We start from the raw sequence: 17,360 nt of genomic DNA, 5'->3' as shown, positions 1-17,360 counted from the left end.
CCCAATATTTTTAATCTCCCTCCTCCACCCAATTCATTTATAGGAACCTCTCATAAATAAGTCCATGAAAATACCAGGTTGACAGCATCTGAATCTGAAGTGTTCCTTTGCCAGTAGGATAAATTGTGAATTGGGAGCAGCAGTGTGGAAAATTTCCCCACTGATATGTTTCAGATCTGTTCTCAGAGATCTGATCTCTGAGGATAGAATGGAAATAGAGGGATTGTCAGTTAAGTACTGACAGTGAATTCTTTGCTGTGCAAGACATAAATACAGTCATGGTCTCTACCGAGAGGAAACTTACAGTCTAAAGAAGGAAAGATAGCAAAGGAACTGGTAAAAATAAATATACTGAGGTAGTTTTGAATAAAAAGACTTGAGTAAAGACTACTATTGCCTAGTATACACAGAGGCTACCTTAGGCATAGTGGGTAATATGGAAAAAAACACAAATATGAAACTGAGAAAAGAAAATGGAAGCAATAGTGAGGAGAAATGGGGAAAGGTAGGTGGTGATGACAAACAAGAATGATGTCTTCAACTCCAAGACTTCACAAGAGACTGAAAACATTTCGGTGACAGAAAATTTGTATTACTTGAAAGGCAGGAAAGGGGGACAGAGCTGTTGGTCACCTTGTGACAGGGAATCTGCCTTGCACTGGCCCTATTAAGGGTTAAATCCAGCCCTGGGAGAGGACTGGGACTGTGGAGCAAGCAGATGTGGAATACAGCAGCCAATTAGGGCCCAGCTGGGGCTGTGTATTTACAGCCGGTCCTAGAGTTATAAATGCATCGACTTACAACCGTTCGGACTGTGGAGGCAGGAAAAGGGAATAAGAGAATTTGTGTGCAGCCATCTTGGTCTTGTTAACAAGAGAGCAAGAGTCAGGCTAAGTCTGTGGCCTGACAACGCGAGATCTGTAATTAGACGCTGCCTTTGCCTCTCGCCTCCATACAGAGATAAGGATAGAATGCTGACTTTAGTAGGGACCTTGAGATAAGGAGCATCTGGGTGGAACTAAAATCACTGTTAGCCATTGGTGTTTGTAATGGGAAGGAGACTAATTGTTATTGTTATTATATCTAATAGACAGTATATAAACTGCTTCATAATTGCTTGTATTCGAAGATCTGCCTCGGGGAGGGAGGGTGTCCCCCCGTCCGAATCAGTTTTCCCTTGCTGCAGCTCGTAATAAAACTGCCTCTGGCTACTTGTTGCTTAAACACAACGCTGAGTGAAGACTTGTTTTCTTTCACAGGACTTAAGACTAACCTCCCATTAAGAGCATTACAGCCGGTCCCCGAGTTACGAATGGGTGATCCGCACTTACAAACAGCGTGGTCACATTTAAATGAATGGGGTCTGACTTACGAACAAATCGAGTTACAACCAAGTGTTTGGTACGTAACTCGTTCATAAGCTGGGGACCGGCTTGGCTGTACAGGGAAACAACACAGACTCTTGCTCCAGCTGTAGATCAGGAAGGACTTGATGCTGGTAAGCTAGAAAGGGTATCTGAGGCAGAGAAGAGTTAGGGAAAGGCAAACAGAGCTGGGCAGCTCTGGCCAGGCAAACTCCCAGGATGAAGCCTTACATGCAAGGCCTGAGGATACTAGGGCTGCAGGAAGCCAGCTAGGGCAGTAGAAGGCAGCAGGACCACTCCCTTGCCAATGATGAGTGGCCATTTCAGACTGCAGTTTGCCTGAGTCCAGGCCAAGATAACAACTGGCAGTGGGTTGCTGAGGCCAGGCAGGAAAAGGAGGGTGGAGTTCCTTGGGAGGGGAGGACCGTAGAGTGCAGGGTCACTGCTGTGGGGCAGTACTTTGAGGAAAGGGCACCATGGGCTGGGAGGGACACAGGGCCTGAACCAGCGCTGTAGAAGACAAGAAACCAAGGACAAGATGCTGGCCAGAGGGATACCTCCTGAGGATTGAGCTGATTCCTGGAGTGACAAGCAGGAGGCATTGCAGTGGTGAGTCACGAATGGTTACAAACCTTGAGAAATCCTGTTTGTGAGGATGAGATTTCTCCAAGAGGCCTGGGGCACAGGACTGAACGTACATCATCTTGCTTGTGCTTTACTCCTGCAAGGAGTGTATATACTAGCTGGGCTGGGGTCCTAGGCACAACCTCTGAACCTATGTACTTACCCTTTCTGTGGATATGCTGTGCAGGATGGTGCATTTCCTGATTGCACTTGCCAGCATGTACCTGTTCACTGTGGGCCTGATTCATAGTTGCCCAGCCCCTGGTGTAATCACTTACACCTGGATGTGTCATGCAAGGATAGTAAAATTTTTCACTCCCTTTAGACAGGTATAAGTGACAACACAGAATACAAAGCAGTGACGAATCAGGTCCTATGGAGGGCTACGTCTAGACTGGCCACAAGTAGAGATCCTCCGGAAAAGGGCTTTATTCTGGAGGATCGCGCCAGTCTAGACGCTCTTTTCCGGCTTTTCCCCAAGCCGGAAAAAAAGCGGCGGCCATGTTTATTTAAATCCCGCGGGGGATATTTAAATCCCCCGCGGATTTCCCTATTCTTACTTGCCTGCTTTGCATGCCTATTCCGTCTTATGTGGCCAGCCTAGACGTAGCCGAGGTGTTTTGCCTGACTGCTTGCAGAGGATGAAGAGGCTTCCTATCCTTTTTACTTACACACCCATCATGTAAGACAGGCCAGAGAAAGCAGGAAATGTGTGCAATTAAGGACCTGACCTGGCATTGTAGGTGACTCGTGGTAACAGTTGGGAGGTTCATTGCCCTCCATGTCCCCTCCAAAAATTTTAATTGCTAAACAGGGTGCTTCCTCATGCTCCCTCTCTCTTCCTCTTGGTGGCCCTGCCTGCACTCGCCCCCCTCTTCCGCCCAACAACCATCATCTGTGCTTGGCATGATTGTTTTACTTTTTTTTTTTTTTAAATCAAAGCAGATCTCCTCCTGCTCACAGCTTTTCTGAAGGATTACTTTACGTGTGGTGTTAAAGCTATACCAAAAAAGGTTAATACTTTCATTCCTAGTGTACTGGCAATACGTGGTATCCAAATGCACTGAGTTTGCTGTCATTTGTCTTGTGCCCCGGTAAACAAAAGAGCCATTTCCTCCCCCTGGCTTTGTCAGTGCAGTTCCTTTGGGTTCTCCATGAATTATTGCTCCAACTGTGTCTGGCCATCCTGCTCATTTCTCAGCACTGTTGTTTTCTTGCCCTTTCTTTTGTTCACTGCTTTCTACCAGTCAAAACCTTTCTTTATCTATTTCTGACTTGGGAATGTATCGGCAGGTGGCCTGGAAGTAACAGTCATCTCTGCTGGACGACTTAGATTCAAACACTAGATCATTTATGCATGACTTTTGGATGGATTGTCTGTCCTTTCTCCAAGAACCCTTCACAAACAACAGTCAACAAATTTAATCAAATCTCACGAGCCCAGTTTACCTGGCATGTCTCTGAAACAGGCTCATATGAGAGGAGCTAGGATTCCAGCACTGATTTCAAGACCATCCAGGATACTGGTAGTGCTAACAGTACATCTTAAGTAATCATCAGCATATAGATGAATTAGGCTAATTGATTTTGAAGTAAATCCAGTCTGAAGAAAAAGATGACTTATTGACAGCTGCAGTAAATGGTTTAACATGTCAGTAAATCAAAGCAATGTATCTAATCTCATAAAAGAAATTCCTATTCCTCTCCTCTTTCCAGAAGCAGAAGATGATGTAATTCCACTGCAAAACCTAGCAGGCAGGATGTAAGGAGCCCACAGCCAGCATTGAAGAGTCACAGCTGATTGGGGACCAGATAGCCGGATCCACTGCTGCAGAAACCACTGGCCATTGCCTCTCATGTCACAGAAGTGGTTGCAACCACTAGCAGTGATTGTACGGTGAATGTTCAGTGTCTATGCAACCTTTATGGAGAATTCCATCTCTCCAAACCTGACAATTCAAAACATTGTTGTACACACCTCAGCCATTTGAAATGTGCATTTGGGGAAGCATTTTCCCTGTATGGCTTAAGACAAAGTTTGTTTCAAAAACTTGTAGCAGGATTGAACAGTTAATTAAAACACTGGAACCAGGTAAAACCTAAGAATAGTACAACTGCAGCTAACCACTTACTCTTGGAGTTGTTAGAAGAACACATACAATCTGAAGATAAGTAAAATCAAGGTGGTTTGGTTTTTTTCCTGTAATGTGCTTTTTGGTGATTGTTCAAAAGTCTGCTCTTTACCCACTGTTTAGCTGCCTGCTATTGAGTGTACCAAGAGCATATAGTTTACATTTGGAAGCTCTCCAGGTCTTGACCCCCCCCCCCAAGTATCTCATCAAACTCCAGGCACCCTACATTATCTTTCCTATTGATCTCCCTTGCAAGGTTTGCAGACCAATAGAGCTTGTTTGCAGAGGTCTAGCAAGATGAAGTGTTTGTACTTTTGCTCCAGTGTGTCCAATACTCCTTCGTAACTTTAGGAGAGTATTAGGGCTGGCCTCTTTTCAGCGAGGTTTTAAATTGTTTTCCCCCAGAGGTCCACGAGCACATCACACAGTTGTCTTTATATTTTATCTGTATATGTTTTTCTATTATTCATTTATTTGGTACTTTGTGATGTGGTTTGGCATCCCAGTCTCTCTGGAGAAACTCCAGGTGCCACATGGACTCGCCTCTTCATCCAGCCGTGCCTATTTAAAAACACCAGTTTTCTTCTCTAGATAGCGACTGCACCTCAGCTCTTCTGTACCTTTTATCTAAATAGACAAAAGTCATACGGTGGAAGAAAGGAGGCATTCTCTCCACCTGCCCCCCAGTATTATATAAGGGGAACTGAGGCAGAGAGAGATTAAGTGACTTTTCCCAAGGTCACAGAGGAAATCTGTGGCAGATAGGAATTGACCCCATGCTTCATGAGTCCCAGTTCATCATAATGATGAGGCCATCCTTCTCTAGCATCTAGTGTAGTGCTTTAGTTTGTGAGCCCTTCGCATTATTTTAAGGGTTGACAAGGAGAGAACAACCTCTTATTAGCTGGAGCTTGATTCTTCCCCACTGTACTTGTGAGAGTTAGCAACATCTTTAACACTCTTGTAGTGGAATGGTGAGCATGGGGGAGGGAAGGCTACACTTGGAAAAAGTTAGTGACAAAACCCAGCTGGAATAGTCATAATGAAAATCAAACAATGTTCTATATTCCAACACTTCAGCCCAATTGAGCTGCTCAATGTACGTAGTATGAATCCAAGTGAAAATTTCCAAAACGAAACCTCATAAATGGAAACAACAGCTATGTTACGAAGCACAAATCAAAATAACTAATCAACACTGGAAACACACCTAATGGAATTAAGAGCCACGGCACAGAAGTACTTAGTTTTTACTTTAAGAGAGCTACTGTGCTGTGAGGTTACACTAGTACATGATAGTTTGTATCTGTTTATGCATGATTGGGGCATATTATGATGGACCCCCCCGCCCCATTCTTTATGAAATGGACTTATGGACATGAATATACATAACTCAATGGTGTTTTGAGCGAATTATTTTGTGTAAGCTATCAATCTTCATGTCACGATCTGCTGGTTCTGTTATCTTTCTTTGATGTATGTGTGACGGCACGTTGGGGTTTCCCCGTCTCCTGCACCCCCGTAGTGGCATGAACAGACTCTGCCAGCCAGTAGGGTTGAGGAATTTTATTGCTTCTCCAAGATACAGCACAGCACAGATGTAATCCGGTTACAGGAACTGGGACCAGGAGGCCTCAGGGCCCACCTCCTTTAGATGGGGGGTGGCTGGGCCCTACAATCCCAGCCCCCTGCTTAGCTCCTTCTCCCCTGCTTCCCAGATCGAAACTAAACTCTCTTCCAGCCCTGCTCCCAGCCAGGGGTTGGACCCCACCTTCCTCCCTGGGAGGCAACTGGTCCGACAGGTTGTGAGACCCTCGCCTAGTGACTCATCCCCTGTCATGCTGGGCTGGGCTACAAATAGCTGCCAATGGAGGTCATCCACAGCCCACTGCCCGAGCCCAGCAACCAGCAAGGCACCATCACCCCACCACACTGGGTTACAGAGCAGACAGCACCACCACTATGCCACAGTATGTATCATTTTTGTGTGTAAAATTAGACATATGGAGTGGGGAATATTTTGTGGGTTTCAAATATGTGAATGAGCCATGGAGGGTGTTACCCTAACTGTTAAACTATCTCTTTTGTCCTTCAGTCTGAGCAGTGGTTGGTAGAGAGGGGCCTCGATTCTTTAACAAAAGGAATAGGAAAGCAGAGGCCTTGGTCTTTTGGCAGGGCTGCACCTGAAGGAAGGAACCTGAGACCCCAGGGTGGGGGGAGACAGCCCTGGTTTAGAGTGGCAGCTAGAAAAGAGGTTTTAGGGTGAGTTTGCAGAGTTTGTACTGAGGTTTCAGTGTAGAATTAGCCAAGTGTTTTTGTTTCTTTTGATTTGTAACTTACTTTGCTCTGCCTGTTCTCACTTATTACTACTTAAATCCTACTGCTTCCACTTAATACAATCATTTTTGTTTTCTACCAGTGTGCACATTCCTCCTTTCATTGTTAAAGGTGGCTTACCTAATTCTTGGGGTTTGATCTCATCTGGGGAGTGCTACCTCAGAGGCTGGGCCCTAAACTGCACTCTCCTCAGACCTGAAGAGGTTTAGTTTCTGTACTGCTTCTCGGTGGGGTCAGGGACTTCAGCTCGGGGCCTTGGCTGGGGGAGACCAGCGGAGCTGGCCCAGCAGGACTGGGCAGTGAGGAGCCCCAGAGAGTGGGAAGGCGAGAGTCAGTGGCCGTGTCAGCACCCCTGGAGGCATCTCCAAGGGGTCATCTGTGACCGCACCCTGTCACACATATGTTTGGCTTTTTGCTTATTTTTGAATGGTCACAGCCTGCTTATTTTACATTCAAATTCTTCTTCCTTCTTGTCTGATTTCTTCAGTTGGGCACAGAGTCTACTGTCTCTTGCTTCATATTAGCACTTGTTTCCAAAGTGTTCTTTCCTTGCCTTCTTCAGTTATAGTAAATATAATTAGATGTAGAAAAAATAGGGATCAAAGAGTGGCAGTAATTTGAGAGAAAGCAAATGTTCAGTGAGTGAACTGATGGAGCAAGGAACAATCTCCCTTCCCACAGCACCTCAACAAGACATGGCTGCTTTCCATGGTTTGTTTCAATTTGGAAACCGAAGATGGAGCCGTTAGATGCATCTGGTGTCCCTGTGGAGGTGATAGAAAACCCTGGCAGCAATGTAGACAAGATGGTAGAAGCCATGTGAAGTTAAAACTAGCCAAGCATGAACTCTGCATTACCACATGAACTTCAACACCAGCATGAAAGATGCCGATTCTCAAAGCAACAGGGAAATGATGCATTGCTGTAATATGTAGTACACAGACACTTTAGGAAAAATACTCTAATAATCTAGTAAATACTCCCACACTCTAAGAAGGGAGTACCTAAAAACTAGTCACAACAGAGGGCAGCAGAAGATGAAACTCTAGTAGGATAGTTTTTAGTATGATGTACACAGTATCTTTGACTACACAAGAAAAGTTCCTTAGATTTTAGAAGAGTTCATGGGGCTAAATCCAAATCCTTCTTAATGCTCATTAGAGGACCATTTGCCCCTCCTATGGGAAGTGCCTTCTAGAGAGCAGATTCTTGGGGTTCTTGGCAGATGTGGTGGTCTTTCACACCAAACTTGCAAAAAAAAAAAAAAGAGCATTTAGTTCACCATAATCTAAAATTAAATCGTATAATATGTATGAGAGCCCTCATTCATCTTGAAAGCTCTATTGGAAGGCATCAGAGCTAAGGGTGTGTCTAAACTACATGGCTCCGTCGATGGAGCCATGTAGATTAGGCTGATGGCAGAGGGAAATGAAGCCGCGATTTAAATAATCACAGCTTCATTTAAATTTAAATGGCTGCCGCGCTGAGCCGACAAACAGCTGATCAGCTGTTTGTCGGCTCAGCGCGCTAGTCTGGACGCTCCCACGCCGACCTGAAAGCCCTTTATCAACCTCCCTGTTATGCCTCGTAGGATGAGGTTTACCGGGGAGGTCGATAAAGGGCTTTCATGTCGACAGGGGAGTGTCCAGACTGCCCCAATCTGCCGACAAATAGCTGATCAGCAAAGCGGGGCAGCCATTTAAATTTAAATGAAGCCGCAATTATTTAAATCACGGCATCATTTCCCTTTGCCGAACAAACAAATCTACATGGCTCCGTTGATGGAGCCATGTAGTCTAGACATACCCTAAGTGCTAGACAAATCCTATGTGAAGAAGCCAACAAGACTGTCTGCCACTTTGCCTACCACAGGGGTCCCACTAACTACATCTCTTTCCAACTGCTTTGGGGCCACATCAGGCCTCCCCATGACATCTGACAGCTTCTTTCTGAGCCAAGATCCTCCAAAACCCCTTAGACTCTGGGAAAGAATGATTCATAAGATGACAGTATTCACCACCGCAGAGAACCCTTCACAGTTTTCCTTGTGTAAGAGGGTTGATTTACACCAGCCGAAGGTCTGGTGCCAAATTTCAGCCTGCCACTGAAGCTTGCAGGCTAGTTCTAAACCAGCGGCTGATAATGAAAATGCTGATGAGCTTTTTATCTGTTGTGGGGCACAATTTAAGCACAAATGTAATAAACAATTCTGGGTTTGCACAAATTCTAGTCATGTCAGTACTGCTTGAGAAATACATAAAAACTGAAGTAACTTTTTCGACCTTAATAAAAAGGGCAAATCACAGACCTACCAGCTGCTTTTTCATTTAAATAGTAGGCTGCAACACTCTGGGCATAATTAGAAAATTCACTCTTTCTGCTCTGCAATGACACATGCAGGCCAAAATTCTGCGTTCAGATATATACTGTGGATCTCTCTCTCTCTACAGAACTTTATTATAGGAGTATAAAATCCCAGTTAAAATGTTAACTGTTTTATGTTATATTTATGTTTAATTGGTAAACTCTGATCCTGAAGCAGTGGGCTGCTCCAGCCAGGCCAGGCTGAGCCCACTGCACTGTGCCACTGGCAGAGGTTGCTCTGGCTAGCAGCTTAATCAGTTACCCCAGTAAGTATGCCGGTAAGGCACATGCTTACTAAGTAACCGGTTAACCCTTTACATCCCTACTTTACTGCTTACTGTGCCTCCATCTACTTCACAAAATCTATTACTAACTCATACTGGACTAACTGCAGGCAAGTGTCAGGTCTCCATGCTTATGGAGTAGAGGCACTTTGGGAGCCTTTGTTCTGTCAATACCCTCACACAACTCACACCTGCAAACTCCCTACCTGCTATGATAACCATCCTTGTGTTTGGGATGAATTTTGGGGATATAATCTTCCCCTGATGCAAACCCTCTGCATCCACTCACTAACACAACAAAAGCAGATCCAAGATACCCACCTGCAGTGCCATGTAAGTTACCCAGTTCTGCCTAGGGCCCCACCTATCTCATTTCAAGTAGGACTGCAAAAATCAAGTGATAGTGCTTACTCCCACTGAGATTACTGGTAGTTCTAATGATGCTCAGGGCATACTATACCAAGAAGAATAACGGCCCAATGGTTAGGGTGCTAACTATGAATTCAGCAGAACTAGGTTCAAAGTCCTATTCCCACAGGGTATGTCTACACTAGCCCCCTAGTTCGAACTAGGGAGGCTAATGTAGGCATTCGAAGTTGCAAATGAAGGCCGGGATTTAAATAACCTGGGCTTTATTTGCATCTTCCCTCTCGTGGAATGAGGTGTAACAGTTCACTCGAACTAAGGACTTAGTTCGAGTTAACATTTGACTGCCGCGTGTAGTTGCGGGCAGTTAGTTCGGACTAGGGGGATTTAAAAATGGTGCCCAAATGGAAAGATGCAAATAAAGCCCGGGATATTTAAATCCCGGCCTTCATTTGCAACTTTGAATGCCTACATTAGCCTCCCTAGTTCGAACTGGGGGGCTAGTGTAGACATATCCTCAGAGATTTCTTTGGCATAACAAATAGTGTCTCCTAATTTCTCCCATCTGTAAAGTCATTAAATGTGACAGAAATGGGAGGAGTGTGTCATATGAGTACCTAAAATAGATACTTGTGCAGTAGAGGTCTACATGGTGAACAGAAATTTGACATAAGCTGTTAGAATACAGACTGCTGTGAAAGAATCTCGGCATGCCCCCCCAAAAGTAGATTAACAGGATTTATTTAAAAGATCCTTTCTGCGAACTGCGTCACTCTCAGGTAGCAGAGTGCCACCTAGAATTTTTAGCACATTAGCATATTCATTAGCCTTTAAACACAATTTAAAAAAGAGAAAAGTATCCCCCAGTCTCATACTTCAGCCAACTTTCTCCCACTTGATGACACAAATGTTAGGAATTTGTATACCAAGTAATAACAGTCACTGCACGCCATCAGGACGCAACCTACTTAGATCTGTTTTTATTTACATTTTTTGTCTTACTGTAAGGGACACAAAATAGATTTTAATGCCTCCAAAATAAAGACACAGAAATTGCCACTGGTTAAAGCCAATGGTCTGTGTAGTCCAGTTCCCTTTCTGAGACAATGCTCAGTCCCCGCTATTCAACAGAAAATCCCTACAGGAATTAATTATTAGCAATAGACAGTATCAGCTTTCCATTGTATAAAGACCTGAAAAATTCCAAACCATTAATCAGAATGAGGTATTTATGCTCTAGCATATCAATACTGGTGCTTTTCATGAATATTAAATCCATGTTGGTAATAATTCTTATGTTATATTTAATTTTAAAATGTATTGTACATACACAATAACTGCTTCTAAAATCAACTAATTCAGTTTTAAACAATAGTCTCATATCACAGGCCGCCTGCAGAATTCCATTAAAAAACTGTTTGTGTCTGAAACTGGGGGAAGGGTGGGAAGGAGTAAGGAGGACTTCAGTGGGACTGAGAACTCGCCCTTATTTTTCTAATTTATGTTCCAAATTCTATTACTAGGCTAAGATTTTACATTCTCGGATTACTCACAGAGCAGATTTCATAGCTATCGCAGCTCTTAAAAGTAAGGTTTTAGAGTATAAATGCAAACATGTCTTAGACAAAATAATGCAATGTCTGTAGCAATACCTAGGAAATTTTGCAGTAATGAAGTTTCAGCCTTTTCACTACATATACACCAGAATTAAAATTCAGTGTGCAGTTATTCTGACTCTTTGCTTGCTTGCATCAACTAAGCTTGCATCAGAATCGTGCATGTGAAAACAGAATCTGGCACTCAGTTTCTTACTTGAAAATGTTACACACTGAGTAATGGGGCAAAAATAACCCACAACCAAACATCTTAAATGACATGCAGTTTATGAATTTGTGGGTTATGAAATGATATCCTGAAGCCAGACACAGACGCTCTTCACTCATGGCATCAATTCTGTATAGCGAGACCCCATACATTCCTGATTATAGAAAAAACATAGCAGAATATTTGAAGATGTTTTAAAAAAACCAAAGCTATAACCATCTGCTTATCATAGACATCTGCTGCATCAAAGCAATCCGAAAGTTTCAGAAAGCTTTTCTGCTCACAAGATGTATTTGCTGCCAAGAGGCTAATGACATGCATGAGCACACACAAATTCTGAAAATACGAATGGTTATGTTCTTACTGCAGTAATGTTTTTAGACTAGGGATGAGTTGGGCATGAGCTGAGCAAGAAAAGGAAATAAAAGAATCACATTTCCAAACTGAACGTGACATTTTTTTCACATTCAGAACCTTAGTGAACATTTCCCACTAACTCCCCGAATGCCTGAAACGTCTGTCTTCCCTTTTCAATCTTCTGTCCTCCCCACCTCTAACTAATAACTCCATCTTATCTCCGAAATAGCACATCTACACTTCAGGGAAGCCTCAAAATTAATTTGAGGCAGGCTTCCCTAATGTAGACATGCTATCTCGTTTTAGAGCCCCAGGAGGAATAACTTAGAATGGCTCTGGTGAGGGGCTATTTTGAAATAGCAGAAGTGGAGCGACTATACAGCCCCTATTCTGAAATAACTGAAATAACTATTTCAGAATAGGTGTTATTCTTCATAGAATGAGGTTTACAGAAGTCAGAATAAGCTGTCCGTTATTTCAAAATTATTTCAAAATAACGGAATGGGTGTGTTGATGCTCACACAGTTATTTCGGAATAATAGCCATTATTCCAAAATAACTTTGCTGTGTACACACACCCCAATAGACCCATCTATACATTTGGGGCCCTGATTCAAACCTCAGTGAAATCAGAGAGTCTTCCCATTGACTTCAATATTCTTTGGGTCAGGTCTTTGTACTTCCTTTACCCCCCTAATTTTCCAGTCTCTAAAAGCAAAAACAAAACAAAACGAAAAAGGGCAGGTGGAGGGCAACACGCTCTTTGAAGCAGGGACAATCTCTTTATATCTGCAGAGGACCTGGCACAGAGTCACTGTGGTAATATAAATGTAAATATAAATATAAATGTTAAATTATGGTAACCAGTATTGCCAGATGGGAAAATGCCAGATTTCCAGAGTCTTGTGCCTTTCAGAATGTTGCAGGAATGGAGAGAGAAGACTACCTGAGGGCAATGGAGAGGAAAGGAGAGATGAAAGTCAGAGGGACGTGGTATTTTAGCAAAGCTGCAGGGAGATGAGAATCTGTCTGAATGAGATGAGACATTAGGAAGTTTTGGACAGAATTCTAGTGAACCTCTGAACTTTTGACTTCACATGAAATTAAATCTGCCCTGCTTAATAAGACATTTATTTTTGGGAACCTTTGGTTACAAGAGTGGTTCCTCATTCACACTTTGTACTATCTGCAGGTATGAAATAAGTACAAGAACAAGCCAGACCCTGCAGTTCTTACTTGGGCATGTGTAGGTCAACAGGATTTTGTCCTGAGTTAAGAATGTGAAGGAATTGTGGGATTTGGCTCAATATCAATAAAATATGTGACTATACTATGCTGATGCTGGAAGCGCATCAGAAACATATGCCTCAAATGACCCACAACAGTGATTATTTCAGAACTTAAATAAGAACAAGAAAAATGAGATGAGCTTTTATCAGGCATCCAAAAGTGTCTGATATGCACTTTTATGTTCTTTTTAACTGAACAGTCAGAGCTCACTCAAACCTACTGGCTACAATATTAAGTCACACCAATAATCCATGATCAAAGAAGTTCATACAATGCTCTGGACTCTTAACATTTCTGTGAACACTTGATTTCTACTAATCACCCGTATTTACAGAGGTTTTACATTTTGCTGCCAGCTTCACATTGTCCTTGAAAACATGGGACAGAATCATGCAGGTCAGAAATAGAGAAAAGAGCTCTCAGCAAATTTAAAAGCAAAGAGAGACTGATCAGCATACAGACTCCATTCCTATCACAGTTTACACACAATTTATTCTTAGAATAGGCAAGTTATTAATCATGCTGACTGGCATGCATTATTCAGTGCAACACTGCTGGATAAAAACAGCCCTAGCATAACCAAACCCATTTGAAATGTGCGTTACTTGAGTATCTTTATGAGGCAAAATAATAAAGTTAGCTTAAGAGAAATGGAGCCCTTTACTTACATGACTTGCAAGAGCTTCCAGCAGCTGGAGTCTCTGAATTATAGTGCATGCAGATGTTGTGCTGAGAACCCCCTAACTTTGGCACCAAAGATTACATATAACTCTCTGGTGCTTCAGACTGATAAATAATTTCCTGATTCCCCTTTAAAAATATCCTCACATAATTTTTTTTATCAGCGGTGCATACTGACAACAGAATGCAAAGCAGACAGTCTAGTTGTAACTAAGGAAAGAGTTCCCTGCTGGTTGAATTTAAAAAAAAAAATAGAAAGAAGAATCCTTGACCTTGGCAATTTGAATAAATCTACTATATCTGTTGGCCCTCTTCTCAGTGCATATTTGAGCAGTAACATAAGAATGAACAATTTTAGCAAAGGAACTGTGGCATGACATTTTAAAAATGTGTAAGTTATATGCATGCTACTTCCTACAGAGACACATTGTTCATATTTTCAGCTTTTACTTTTGTAACCCTTCTTCCAGGTGGTGCCTTCAGCAACTAGAGTGGGGTTCAGTACCCAGGGATTCCTTTTTAACAATATAACCCAGGAGGGGATCAAGCTCCCATCTTGGGAAAATTATATACCACTCCTGCACACCTCTGCAACCAAAACTTCCCCATTTATAAGCACAAAGTCTGAGTGTAAAAAAGAAGCTTTTAATGACAGGAGTCACCTGACATTAATTAGGGAAAGTGCCACATGCAGGATTCATAATCATGAAACTGAGTAGGACTCCCATCCCAAAATGCGTAGGGCTTGTTTTCTGCTTCTTGAGTCCAACACCAACATTCCTGTAGCTTGCCCCCTCCCCCGCAACAGCCCACTCTCAGTTGCTTTCCCTAGTCAGTGCAGAGTTCAGAGATTCAGCTGCATGAAATCTCCTCCCACTATGAGGGAGAGGTAAAAGCCACCATGCTCGCTCTCCTGTCCAGACTCCTGCTGGCCATCTGTTCACTTCTCCTGCCAGCTAGCTGCTCCCACTCAATATACCTGCCAGCCACCTGCTCATCTCCCTCTCTGCTGTGAGCTCTGCAGATCAGTCTCTTTGTAATTTTTAGCTCTTAGCAGACTGGGAAGAAACACAGTCCCCCCACAACTGATTTCAACTCTGATTGAGCATTTAAAATATCGAAGAGGCTCCTAATGAAGCGTATCTATCTCTTTGTTTGAGTGTGGGTTAAATCAGACTGACAAGACATTTCGGTTGTGTCTAGACTGGCAAGTGTTTCCGCAAAAGCAACCGCCAGCTGTCCACACTGGCCGCTTGATTTTGCGCAAAAGCACTGACGTTCTACTGTCCGAAATCAGTGCTTCTTGCACAAATGCTTTGACGTTCCCATTTGGGCAAAAAGCCCTTTTCCCTTTTGCGGAAAAGCGTCCATGCCAATCTAGACGCTGTTTTCTGCAAATGCTTTTAATGGAAAAACTTTTCCGTTAAAAGCAGTTGCGGAAAATCATGCCAATTTAGATGTAGCCCTCATGTCTGAACTACTTTTTCTTCCGAAAGAGGATATGCAAATTCACGGGAATTTGCATAGCTTCTTCCGATCTCACTTTCGAAAGAGGATCTTTTGAAAGTGAAAGTGGTCTGGACACAGTTTTTTCGGGGAAAAAACCTCCTTTTTTAAGGAAGAACTTTTTTTTTGAAAAAGGGTTTTTTTCCAAAAAACCCACGTTCAGACTTCTTTCACTTTCAAAAGATCCTCTTTTTTGAAAATTCTACATAATCTAGACATAGCCTTGGAGAGGTCTACACCTCCTAGATAGGACACCTGTCCTCATCTCTCTTTCTTTCACGAGGCTCTGTCATTCAAGCCCTGGGCTTAATAAGGTACTTGCAGCTGCAGGTGGCCCCTCATCTGGGTCAAGTTAAGCACAGTCCTGATTCCCTGTATTCATACAATAATGCCAGCAACACTGGTAACTGCATTTCACTATACCTGCAATCAGTACTAAAGTGATTTGTAACTCAACACCAAAGAAAGTTGGTTACTTTAAATAACACTGCTTCATCTGCAGACTGTCTAAGCAGAGTAGGTGTGTAAATATAGTTTGCTCCTGAATTAATTCCCTCCCATTACAGCTAGCTGTCAGGAGAGAATTTATTCAGTTCATTTAGACTCTGTTTAAATCTTATTCACAAAAGTAACAATATTTTTTCTGTGATTTCACCAATATCCAAACACTAGGGTTTCCAGATGCTGCTCCTTCTATTTATTCCTATTAATATTCCTAAACAGGTTACTGTTGTTTTTCTATTAGTCACTAGATTTTCCAGGAGTTTCAATGTCTTAGCCAGTAAATGCATCCCAGACGTAACTTAGCATTCATGATATCATACGTAGCCTGGGAGTAAACAGCCTTCTACAGATTTCTCCCTCCTCCAAAAATAAGGGATTTTTCCCCTTCCCCCCTTTTTCCCTCTTTTTCCCAAAAAGTGGGAGGAAAGGGGAAAATAACTATAGCTTTTGTAAAACAACAAGACAAGCATTTTGAGCAAGTGTCAACAGAGCAAATAGATGGACTCTGGATCAAACACAAGACAATAATGCAGATCAAAATATTTAGCTATAACTTTTGAGTAGAAAGAAGATCCATGCTCTTTGAGGAAAATATATACAAAAAACAATGGGCAAATGGCATTAACATTTTCCAGATCAGTTCCTCATTTTAAATGTTAGTCGTTCAATTGCCTGTTCAGTGAGATTTGCCTTCCAGTCTACAATATAAATTAAGGAGTAAGGAAAACTCAGTAGTAATAGAAATGTAGCCATGTTAGTCTGGTGTAGCTGAAGCAAAATGCAGGACTATGTAGCACTTTAAAGACTAACAAGATGGTTTATTAGATGATGAGCTTTCGTGGGCCAGACCCACTTCCTCAGATCAAATATTTGATCTGAGGAAGTGGGTCTGGCCCACGAAAGCTCATCATCTAATAAACCATCTTGTTAGTCTTTAAAGTGCTACATAGTCCTGCATTTTGCTTCGAAAACTCAGTAATAATTTTTATAAGCAAGAACCTATTCTGGCCCTCCCTTTATATCTTTACTGTCCATTAATTCCTTTGGTTCTGAGCACCACACCAGTTTTAGCCATAATTCTACAAACCCTAACGCATGTCAAGAATTCTTAAGGGTGAAACCTGCCATTGTGCAAAAGGGCAATATGATACATGATAGAAAAACCCACTTGTGCCCTATTTTGAAGTCTTAACAGGGAAGTATGTGGTCCATAGGCCTTTTGCTACTTCCTGCTCAGGGGTAAACATCATCGTCATAGACGTTTACAGTATACAGACTGAAAGAAATCATGTTCCCATTAATTCAGTGGGAATACTGCCATTACATTCAGCAAGGCCAGGATTCAGCCCAGCATGCATTTCAAGTGATACTTGAACAGATATATAACAATTTACAGACCAAAGAATCTATTTTCTTTTCAAAGCGCATGTACAGTTCCCATGTCATGATCCACAGGATTGGTTCTACTCCCCCAACTTTGGAACAATCTGTTGGCAGAACCCCTGAGCTCTGTGTAGCAAGGCCAGATGAGACAGCCTCCTGGTAGAGAGTCTTGTGCATTCTTCAGGATTAATGCACTTCACCAACTATTTGCAATGACACTCAATGAGGATTTTCAAAATGAACAGTACATCAGTCAGCTGGAACTCAGCACAGGAATTCCTAAGGTTAGCATAGAGAAATGAAAGCCAAAGCATAGTCCATTCTAGTTAGCCCAGAGCACCAGC

General features: G+C 42.5%; 1 protein-coding gene across 4 annotated transcripts in view; it reads right to left on the bottom strand.

Annotated features, from left to right (window-relative positions):
- C1QTNF7 (C1q and TNF related 7) overlaps positions 1 to 17,360 on the bottom strand; it is a 136,603-nt gene that overhangs the window by 31,904 nt on the left and 87,339 nt on the right. Inside the window, exon 1 of one of the 4 annotated variants that reach the window (XM_006136962.5) lies at positions 13,611 to 13,859. The exons of the other annotated variants lie outside the window; for them this stretch is intronic. The gene's annotated coding sequence lies outside the window, so the exon portion shown is untranslated. Of the gene's footprint in view, positions 1 to 13,610; positions 13,860 to 17,360 lie in introns of those variants that run through there. 4 annotated transcript variants of the gene reach the window in all.

The sequence above is a fragment of the Pelodiscus sinensis genome, chromosome 4 (genome assembly GCF_052426305.1).
Source record: "Pelodiscus sinensis isolate ZL-2025 chromosome 4, ASM5242630v1, whole genome shotgun sequence".
In the NCBI taxonomy this organism is placed as follows: domain Eukaryota; kingdom Metazoa; phylum Chordata; order Testudines; family Trionychidae; genus Pelodiscus; species Pelodiscus sinensis.
Note: the sequence above shows the minus strand (reverse complement) of the source record. Positions and strands in the feature narration are given on the sequence as shown.